General features: G+C 34.8%; 1 long non-coding RNA gene across 2 annotated transcripts; it reads left to right on the top strand.

Moving 5' to 3' along the window:
• The first annotated feature begins 366 nt into the window (after positions 1-366).
• LOC118878278 (uncharacterized) lies at positions 367-2,281 on the top strand. Of its 2 annotated transcripts, XR_011604792.1 has the most exons (4): positions 367-407; positions 524-726; positions 1,522-1,608; positions 1,658-2,281. It is a non-coding gene; the product is annotated as an uncharacterized lncRNA (long non-coding RNA). The 2 variants fall into 2 exon arrangements; XR_011604791.1 differs by lacking the exon at positions 367-407 and having other exon boundaries at positions 452-726; positions 1,658-2,279.
• The last annotated feature ends 8,110 nt before the right edge of the window (positions 2,282-10,391 follow it).

Raw genomic sequence — 10,391 nt, 5'->3', positions numbered from 1 at the left:
GTATACCCTAATATGTCAAAAACACCGAAGCTATAATTTGTTTCATATTATTTTCCCACCAATTTTTCGATCGTTCCTATGGCAGCTATATGATATAGTCGTCCAATTTTGATAAAATTTAAATCAAAATTCAAAACTAATTAAAAAATGTTATTTCCAAGCTTAGGAGGTTATATGTTAAAAAACACCAAAGATATATTTTTATTAAATTTATTTTTCCGGGGATATAAGATATAGTTGTCCGATCCGGCTGGTTCCGACCTGCAAAAGAAATAATACTTTTGGGAAAGTTTCAGCCCGATAGCTTTAAAACTAAGAGACTAGCTTGCGTAGAAACGGACGGACAGACGGACAGGCGGACATGCACAGAAAAAAAACCGAGCCAGGATCAATTTGATATGCGCATGGTAAATTTGTGTTTTTTAGACACATAATTTTTACCATCAAATAATGTCAAATTGATACCAAAAAATGTCAAATTGTCGATTTCTCTCTTTTCGGAAATTTCTTGACATCGAAAAAGAGAGGATGTAGCAATATGGCGACATCAATCACGTGAGTGGAAGCGAAAAGGATATATTCGAAATTCGAATTGGGCTAATTCGAACATGTTGTCTCGCTTGCACTAGGATGCGTTTTAGTGGATTTTTTGCCACTTGAATTTTATTTTGATGCAGGTCGGACGTGCATGGTCAGTGTAGTGTTTCTCCAAGTTGAAAAAAACAGGTAAGTAAACTTCATATATAATGTGTATACGTATAAAGTGTTATAAGAACATAATAAGTGGAAAAAAATAAAATCGTGTGCGGTTTTCTGAGTGGCTTTTACTATACGACTGCCCTACGACAAGAAAAACACGTGCAACTATGTGTGTACATACATACATACGTACGTATGTAAGCGTGCGTATCTGTAGAGGCTGCGCCGGCGTGAAAACAAATTTAACAAGTAACATAACATAATTGCATTTAAAAATTAATTTTTATTTCTACGCCGTCCTGCAAAGTCGCTTCTCATACACACTTATGTATGTATGGACAGATGCACGTACTTTTCATTGCCGTAAGAATGAATGTGCGTGTGAGAAACTAAAAATGCTAAATCAAGACACACATTGTCATACACACATAGTTACGCATGCACATACATATGTATGTATGGACAGATGCACGTGCTTTTCATTGTCGTAAGAATGTGCGTGTGGGTAGTTTAAAAAAATGCATAAGTGAAATTTATATATCGAGAGTTTATTTAATTTCACTTGTGCATTTTTTTGCTTCTCACACGCACATTCTTACGACAATGAAAAGCACGTGCATCTGTCCATACATACATATGTATGTGCATGCGTAACTATGTGTGTATGACAATGTGTGTCTTGATTTAGCGAAAATTTAGTTAGTTTCACTTGCGCATTTTTAGTTTCTCACACGCACATTCATTCGTATGAATAAAAATTTACAGTGTTTTTGCGCTCAAACACGTACACACAAATGTAAATATTGGCCCTTTTTTTTTTAGAAAAAATGACGGAGTCTGAAAAGGAAGGACTATTAAGTTTCTTGACTGATCAGGACCTACCAATGTCCTGTTACGACTGTCTTATTGGTAAATATAAAACAAATATAGTGTATTAATTTACAATTTTGGTTTTCAGATTGTTGTTTTACTTTCCAAAGGCTCAAATATATAAACGATAGCGACTTGCTGCATATATTCCCAAAAAGAGAGCAGTGCGGGATTCTGGATATTCTGGAAAGTTTTTGAAAAACAATTTTTGTTATTACCCAGTTAATTGAAGTTTCCAATTTTAGCGAGCATTATCAAGCTTATGTGGTGGGTGCTGAATTGGAAAATTATAAGATTGATAATATAGAAAACTTTGAGGGCCCGCCGATTCATTTGTACATAAACTCTAGTAATAAGCTAATAAGAATAAAGAAATTTTAGTTAATAAGTATATATAAGTACAAAAATAAAGATTCAACGTAAATATAAAAAAAAGTGTAGATATGAAATATATATTTAAGTACAAAAATAAAGACTCAATGTAAATATAAAAGAGGTGTAAATATGAAATACAAATTCTTTGTAAAAACTGTAATAGGTAATAAAAACGTATAATCAAAAAGATTTGGCATATTATTATTTATTTAAATTTGTGTTTGACATTATAATATCAAATTTACAATAATATCATTTTGGTATTTTTAATATCCAATCTACTACAATGTAGATTTGAAATTATAATATCAAATTTACAATAATATCAATTTGATATTTTTAATATCCATTATACTACAATGTACCTTTGAAATTACAATATCAAATTTACAACCAAAACATTTCAAAAAATTGATACGCTATAATGTAAAAATGATATTACCGAAATATCGTTTTTACAATTTCGAACAAATCAAATTGATATGTGCCGTATCTAGGCCGAATTGATACTGGATTTCATCAAATTGACCATCATATCATATCAATTTTTTTTTTCTGTGTGGCTAGATTGACTCGTCTAGTCATACTGATCAAGAATATATATACTTTATGGGGTCGAAAACGTCTCCTTCACTGCGTTGCAAACTTCTGACTGAAATCAATATACCCTCTGCAAGGGTACAAAGAGAATTGGGATTTCAGATTTAGATTCCGTAGCCTTGTACGCAGCGCAAGTTTGTTACGCGAATTTGACACGCCCACTCCAACGCCCACAAACTGCCCAAGGCTGTGGCGCCTACAATTTTCATGCTAGAAAACAAATTTTAACTGAAACTTACTAGTCTCGTCAATACCTATCGATTGAGCCAAAAAAAGTTTGCCACGCCCACTTTAGGGCCCACGAACCGCTCAAAACGGTGGCGCCCACAGTTTTCATGCTAAAAAAATGTTAACTGAAATGCATTTGTCTCATCAAAACATATCGATTGACCGAAAACAAAGTGTTACACGCCCACCCACCCATAAGGCTGAAATCTATCTGTCGCCCATATAACCATATATTGAGATCGCGGGTAGGTGGCGCACTGCCACCTCGCTTTGCTGATTCCATATCTCCATCTCCCTTTGGTCTCTGTCGCTGATTAACGCGTATCTGATAGTCAAGGCATTCGACTATAGCGTTCTTCCTTGTTTTTTTTGTGGGGGCTACCAATACATTTTTTTAAAATTAAATTTCTTTCTGATTTTAAAGAAATTAAAAAACAAGTGTCTTCAAAAAAGTGTATTTTAACAGAAAAGGTTTCAGCGAATTAAATACATTAAATATTAAGTCTATCTGATTACAACAGCTGGAAATATATATTTTTATACAAAAGACCTTTTTGAAATTTGGCGTTTTTTGCAAATTTCAAAAAATTCCAATTAAAACTAATTATGGGCGTTAGAGTGGGCGTAGCAAATTTTGAATCAATCAATAGGTATTGACGAGACCAATACATTTCAGTTAAAATTTTTTATCTAGCATGAAAATTGTGGGCGCCACAGGTTTAGGCGGTTTGTGGGCGTTAGAGTGGGCGTGGCACTCTGCTGAAACAAACTTGCGCTGCGCAGGAATCTCAGGAATCTGCATGCCTATTCCCAGTATTGTAACTTGTATAGTTTCCGAGATCTCAGCGTTCATACGGACAGAAAGACCGACAGACGGACATGGCTAGATCGACTCGGCTAGTGATCCTGATCAAGAATATATATACTTTATGGGGTCGGAAACGCTTCCTTCTGCCTGTTACATACTTTCCGACGAATCTAGTATACCCTTTTACGGGTATAAAAATTCTTTTTTCAACGAAGTCCTGATATACGTGTTTACTTATTTACCGTGCCAGTCTGTTCGTCTAAAAGGTGTGATCTTGAAAAACATGGAAACTAGAGAGTTACGGTTTCAGATTTAGATTTCCCAGCGCAAGTTTATTTTGCGAATGTACCACGCCCACAAGCCGCACAAAACTGTGGCTCCTACAGTTCTGGTGCTAGAATAAAAAACCTTACAATTTTCCTAAAAAAAAATGTACTCACACCAAACCCAAACTCAAAACTGTGGCGGCCACATTTTCAAAGGTTAACATTTGAAAGATATTTTATTTTATTCTGGCCACTAGAAACCGCCCAAAATCAAATTTTTAAAGAATAAAATTTATTTTATTCCGCCTGTCAATATCAACCGGAACACCGAAAAATGTTGAAATAGGAGGTAATAAGTATACACAGCCTGTAGATAATAGGGTAAAATGTAGAAATGTAATATTGTAGATAAAAATGCAAGCAATGCTTACTAAGCATATATATGCATGTATATTTATTTTGAAATTGGTTAGCTAAGTTAAGTGGGTATCTGATAGTCGAACATTCGACTGTAGCCTCCTCTCGAGTTTTTACTATGTTTTTTGCTGTTTTTATCCTTTTATTTCTGATTTTCTACGAAAATAACCTCACCCCATTTCAACTCTCATAGCACTATATATTGTCTGGCATTCATCATTTGTTCAATCATATTACCAGCTAGCCCAGAGGCGCCCGAATAATCGACTTCATTTAACTGAAAAACAGTGAGCCACAGCTGAGTTTTGGTGGGTGGACTCCCACAGGATTGGTTCCTGCTGAATGGCATTACGATGTAATATTGCATTAGATGATAGATTTATTCCCAGCACAATTTTAACTGCCACTTCTGCTGTTTGCCGTTATTTCCGATTCCCCATTCTTGGTCTTTCTCCTATTCCCAATACATGGGTTTCCTTGCCGACTTCCTTCTTTGCCAGTTTACAACGTCCGCACAGTTTTTGGCCCAATGGCCGATTATGTCCTTTGGGTGCCTTTTGCCATTATTCCCCAAGCCACCACGACTTCCCTCCTTTCTCTTCGGGACTTTCCCTCGTTTGGCTAACGTTTCCCGCATCGCCAGTTGCTTATTTCGATTTTTTTCGTTTTTAATGCTTTTTTCCTTCTACCATTTTATCTACTGGCCAAATCTGTATGCAGAAAATATTTTGTCCATCACCGACAACGTCTCGCCTTTTTACCCCCGCCGGAAAAACTTTCGGAGTGAAAATGATAAACATCTTTGTGAAAATTCTGTGATTTTTCCTTTATTTCTTCCCAGTGGTTTAAATACCCTTTCGACGGGTATTATAGCTAAGAAATCTAGTGATGCTATAGAGCATCAGATTAGAATTCAATAAGTAATCTTTGCAATCTGTATATCATTGCAAACTTTAAGGAAGTAAGGAAGAAAACATATAAAAACATATAAAAAAAGGTAAAAAAAATAATTTCGTATAAAGTAAAGGTTTGAAAAGTTTACTAGTAAGGACCGTTGCTTAAAAGCACAATTTAAGGAGCATTTTAAGGTAGTTTCAAACCACTCGAGATTAAATAAACTTAAAGTATATTTTAAACATCAGTGTTCCAAGCCAGTCTTGTTTTAACAGCAGCTGAGATAGTTTTCTTATATTTTTTGGTGGGTTTTACAAAACATAGCTATTTTGTTCGGCTTGTCCATTCTGCGGCTTGTTTCTTCTTGCGCCTTACTTCCGTTTCCCCTCCATTTTTTCATCTGCTTTTTGGTCGCTTCATCAATGTTTTGGTGTGAAATGTAACAGCCACTTATTGTGATTGTGTGGGTCTTGTGTTGGTGGGCTTGTGTGTGTGGAGAATAAAAGATGGAACGTCAAGCGTATCAGATGGTAGATTCCCCATCCAAAAATCCCTACCAGAAAACCCATCTCCACCCACATGATGATGATTCTGTTGGGTTGTAATTTTTGGTGTCCTTTTCTTCGATTGCAACATCATTTACACGCTCTGCCGTATTTATCAATCAAATTGAAATCTGTTTGTTGTTACCAACCAACCGACCAACAAGCCCCTCCCGCACCCTTAAAATAATTGAAAAAACGAGGCAAAAGCTGATGAAGTTGAAGGCAGGGGTAGAATTTATATAAAGAGGAACATGTGTGATTCTCTGGCCAGCTGAATGAAAAACGGAAATGGAATTGCTGGAAGTGATTGACATTTTTTAGGCCACTATTCGGGGGTTCTTTGTCACTGCCAACTACAACGTGATGTCCTAAAGAAGTTACCTCACAATAGTTATTTTCTTTAAATGATACTAGTTGATACTGTCAATAATATTTATGTATTCAATATATATGGCATATAAATATCATTATATAAATGTACTATCTTAAACTTTAAGCTGGCCAATTCTTATAACTTAAAAATAATACTTATATGTACTTATGGATACCTGTTAAAATTACATCACTCTTTATGCCATATTGGTAATTTACAGCTTGAACATTGAACAATTCCAGAACTAAAACGTCAAAGCCGAATATTTTTGATTTCGATCCCCAATAAAGGAAAACCATATTCACAAAGTGAGGAAGCACTACACTCTGGGAAAATCACCGTGCAAAAATCAAGTACAAACAGCATTGATTTAACAAAGATTTCATGCTCACCATTTAAGAACGTTCGAGCTAAAATATTCTCACATTAAGCACATTTTGGATTTAAATATCTGTCAACTCTAATAGGTTAGGTTAACTCTAATAATTCCCAACTGTTTATTCTGAATGTGCTCGGTATAAAAGGCGTATAAATTGCAGTGTTAGTGCCCGTGAGCGGTAAGTCGTGAGTAAACTTGCACTATTAGTATTATTTAGATATATCTCTTTTATTTTAGTTTCCAATACGTATTCATCTCATTAGCATATAATTAAACCCCAAGAATGGTTCGTCCTTAAATCAAGCCTGAAACTTCCTTACTTTATTATTAAATCGTTCTTGTTTTTAGTACAAATATGACTAGATTTAAGAATTATTCATACTGCATTGTAGACCAAAAGGTTCTAAAACCTAGTATTTTCGGTCTTGAAAATTCGTGCTTAAAAGCTGCATTTTGTTCTTGGGTGCTTTATTTCCATGCTTGGCGAAGTTTTGACACCGAAAATACTCTATTTTTTTCTGAGTATACTGCTTTAAATTAATAGTGTTTTGGTTGCAATGTAGATTCGACTGCACTATTATCTATTTGTTTATAATGTACTTTTTATTCATGCCTTGTTTTATTTGTATCTCGTTTCTGGCTTATGTGTGCCCATGCTCCGCAGTATCTTTAGCCACGACCGCTGCCTGGAGTGCTCTGTGTTGGGGAGGGGCAACAGGGAGGTGTGTGCTTTCATTTGATTTTCCAAGCTGGCGCTTTCAGTTTTCATTTCTTTGTCAAACACGTTACGCAAATATTGTTCCAGTTCCCACGGCGACGGGCGTGCAAACATCTGGCGCTTTTACCGTTACCTGACCGGCGGAACGGATGGGATGGGAATCGGGGAACGGAAACGGAATTGGGGCGGGTATACGTACAACTGCGGACTGCGCCTATGCCACCTGTTTACACAACGTCCACGCTCAGATCTAAATATTCGGACTCCCTTACCATTGCCCGAAATTAAAAACAATTTAGATACATACAACTGCCACAAGGTATAGATATAAATAGCTCAGACTGTGTAGTTCCCGACGACTGCAAGACTTGCTTTTTGCAGTACTACTCAAGAATTTCGATCAAAACTTTTCCCAGTGCCGGTATTATTTTATAAAATGTTTTTCTTTATTTGATATTAATTATAAACGATTTTGGCGAAACAAAAAAACGCTGCAAGACTTGCTTTTTGCAGTACTACTCAAGAAGGGGCTTTACCCATTCGATCAAAACTTTTCCCAGTGCTGGCATTATTTTATGAACTGTTTTTCTTTATTTGATATTAGTTATAAACGATTTTAACGAAGAAAAAAAACGCTTTAATCGACGGCCCCAACTATCAGATACCCGTTACTCACCACACAAAGGCGCCACCTATCGTTCATCGCTATCGGCTGTTTAAGAGATTTCACTAACACGCCACATAGCTTCAATCATAGGATGCGATTAGTGTAATGTGCAATCTCGCACTTTGCTGTATGAATATGTCTCCGTCCCTCTAGCTAATTATTTATTTTGTTTGGTTATAACTTTTTAATGAATAGTCCGATTTCAATATTTGGGCATGTACAGCGTACATAGATAATAAGAACAAAATCTCATTTAAATTTATACAAAACATAAAAGAATATGTACGCTAGACGGGTTTCAGCGTTTTCCGCATTTGTAGGCGTTAGAGTGTGCGTGAAACCTTGCTAAAACCAACTTGCGCTGCGGATGAAGCCCCAGAATCTGCATGCCAGGTCCCAACATTCTAGATCTTGTAGTTTCCGAGATATATATACTTTATGGGTGTTTTTTTTTGAGTGTATGTCTGTATGAACAGTCGCTTTGCTGCTTACTTATCTCCACCTTCCTCGCACTCCCTTTAGCTGAGTAAAGGGTTTCTGATAGTGGAGGCCATCGACTATAGCGTTTCAAGTATTTCGTGCTTGAATCAAGTATTTTCAGTATCAAAACTGTGCCAAGCATCGAAAATTACGACATTGAGACCGTGTATTTTATGCAATTTTTATACCAAGCACTTTCCGAAAAAAGGGTAGGAATTTTAAGAGTGGATTGTTATTAAATCCAAATTGTGACTTTTCCAGTACGAGCGGCCCTAAAATGTTAAGTATGAAATCGTTCTTAAGCCAAGACTGATTGTACTCGATTTTAGCGTGCTGTTTTTTCCTGAGTGTATAAGTTCTGGATTTAACGCAGCTTAATAAAGGAGATCAGCATACGTTAATTCATCAAGATCATGATCATAGAAATAACAAATAAAAGGTAGAAAAGAAATTGGTCCTGCCTACGTACACTGATAAAAAAAACGTAGTAAATCTAAATATTTCATATTCAACCCAAATATTTTTCGCTTCGATTTTCATCCATTGCGGTTTTTATTAACCTTAAATATGCGCATATTAACTTTTCTTCCATATTAAATTTTAATATTTTCGGAATAGATTTTAGTGTTTTAAATATTTAAGCTAAATATATGACATATTTAAATTAAATACAATGCATATTTATATTAAATAAAATGACTATTTGATTTTAAATTTTAAAAATTTGAATTAAATAGTACACGTGTTTAATTTAAACAGTAACCATATTAATGGTAATGTTAAAATTCAATATAAGTCATATTAAGATTCAATACTAGACATATTTATTCGAAATATGCCAATTCTAATATTAAATATGATATATATTCAAATATTTTTTGTACAATAATAAAAATTAGTACTCAAATTTTATTTTGTTTTTTCGATTTTATTTAAACATTTATTGCTCATAATGGCTTGCTGGAAGGTACAAATAATACAGTTACACTTATGTATATTCATTTTACAGATATCTGTATACAACATATTTTTTAGCACTTACATCATACATGTACATTGGATGGTTTTAAAATTCTTCAATGTTTTTAAGAACTAATACATTTTTAATTACTCCTCATTCATATGCCAGCATATGGTTGCAGAATGTTTTAACTTCTATAGCATTACAGGCTACATACACAGTTGTCAATTCTTAAACGAAAGAAAGTACTTTAAACATTCTTAGAGTATTACCAATCTTAATAGCTAAACAAAAATTTGTTTTGTAAGTTATCTGTGAAATAAATAGTAAGATAAAAAAGAAAATTATAGATTTCATTTTAAAGAGATCAATCAAAATATTAAATTACCAATCTGCTTTGGTTAAAGATTTGAATCTGAAAAAAAAACAACAAAAGAGCACAATGAATAATTAAAAAGACAAAATCTGAATGTAGTCTCACTAAAATTATAAATTACCAATTCCGACGCCCGCGAATCAGCATATTTTGGCCATGCTTTCAAAAACTTAGCTCCATGGGTTTTATTTCATTTTTCGATGACGAGATTCCAGTCTGAGATCTCCCTCGTTAATTTCGTTTTGTCAACGAAGTACAAATTTCGTCGAAATCTAGCAGTTTCCACTTTTTGTTTGGATCTCAACAGGAACCTCCAAGATTTTATCCAGTTTTATACGCTTCGTTCTGGAATTTGTATATTTGCGAGAAAAGAAATAGAAAAAAGTTATTATTTATTATAAAACCTACTTTGCCGTATTCTTACCTATAACTTTGCCAGGAACGGTAAACGCACGCAAATGTACATGTGTGTGTTCGCTAGGGCACGCTGAACTTTGTTGGCGACCAAGCAACGGTAATCGCACGCTGTGACATATGTATGTGTGTGTAGCTGCACTTGAATGTATGTACATATGTACGTATGTGAGAACCGAAAATTTTTGTCCACTATTAATTAATACAAACTTCACTTTAGTTAGATTTCTTTTTATCCACTACGTGCATACGTATGTATATGTATGCGTGTGAGGGCGCGAGCTAATTTGTTGGATTCTACGAAAACAAAGTACGGGTGAA

This window comes from Drosophila suzukii, chromosome X (genome assembly GCF_043229965.1).
Source record: "Drosophila suzukii chromosome X, CBGP_Dsuzu_IsoJpt1.0, whole genome shotgun sequence".
NCBI lineage: Eukaryota > Metazoa > Arthropoda > Insecta > Diptera > Drosophilidae > Drosophila > Drosophila suzukii.
Note: the sequence above shows the minus strand (reverse complement) of the source record. Positions and strands in the feature narration are given on the sequence as shown.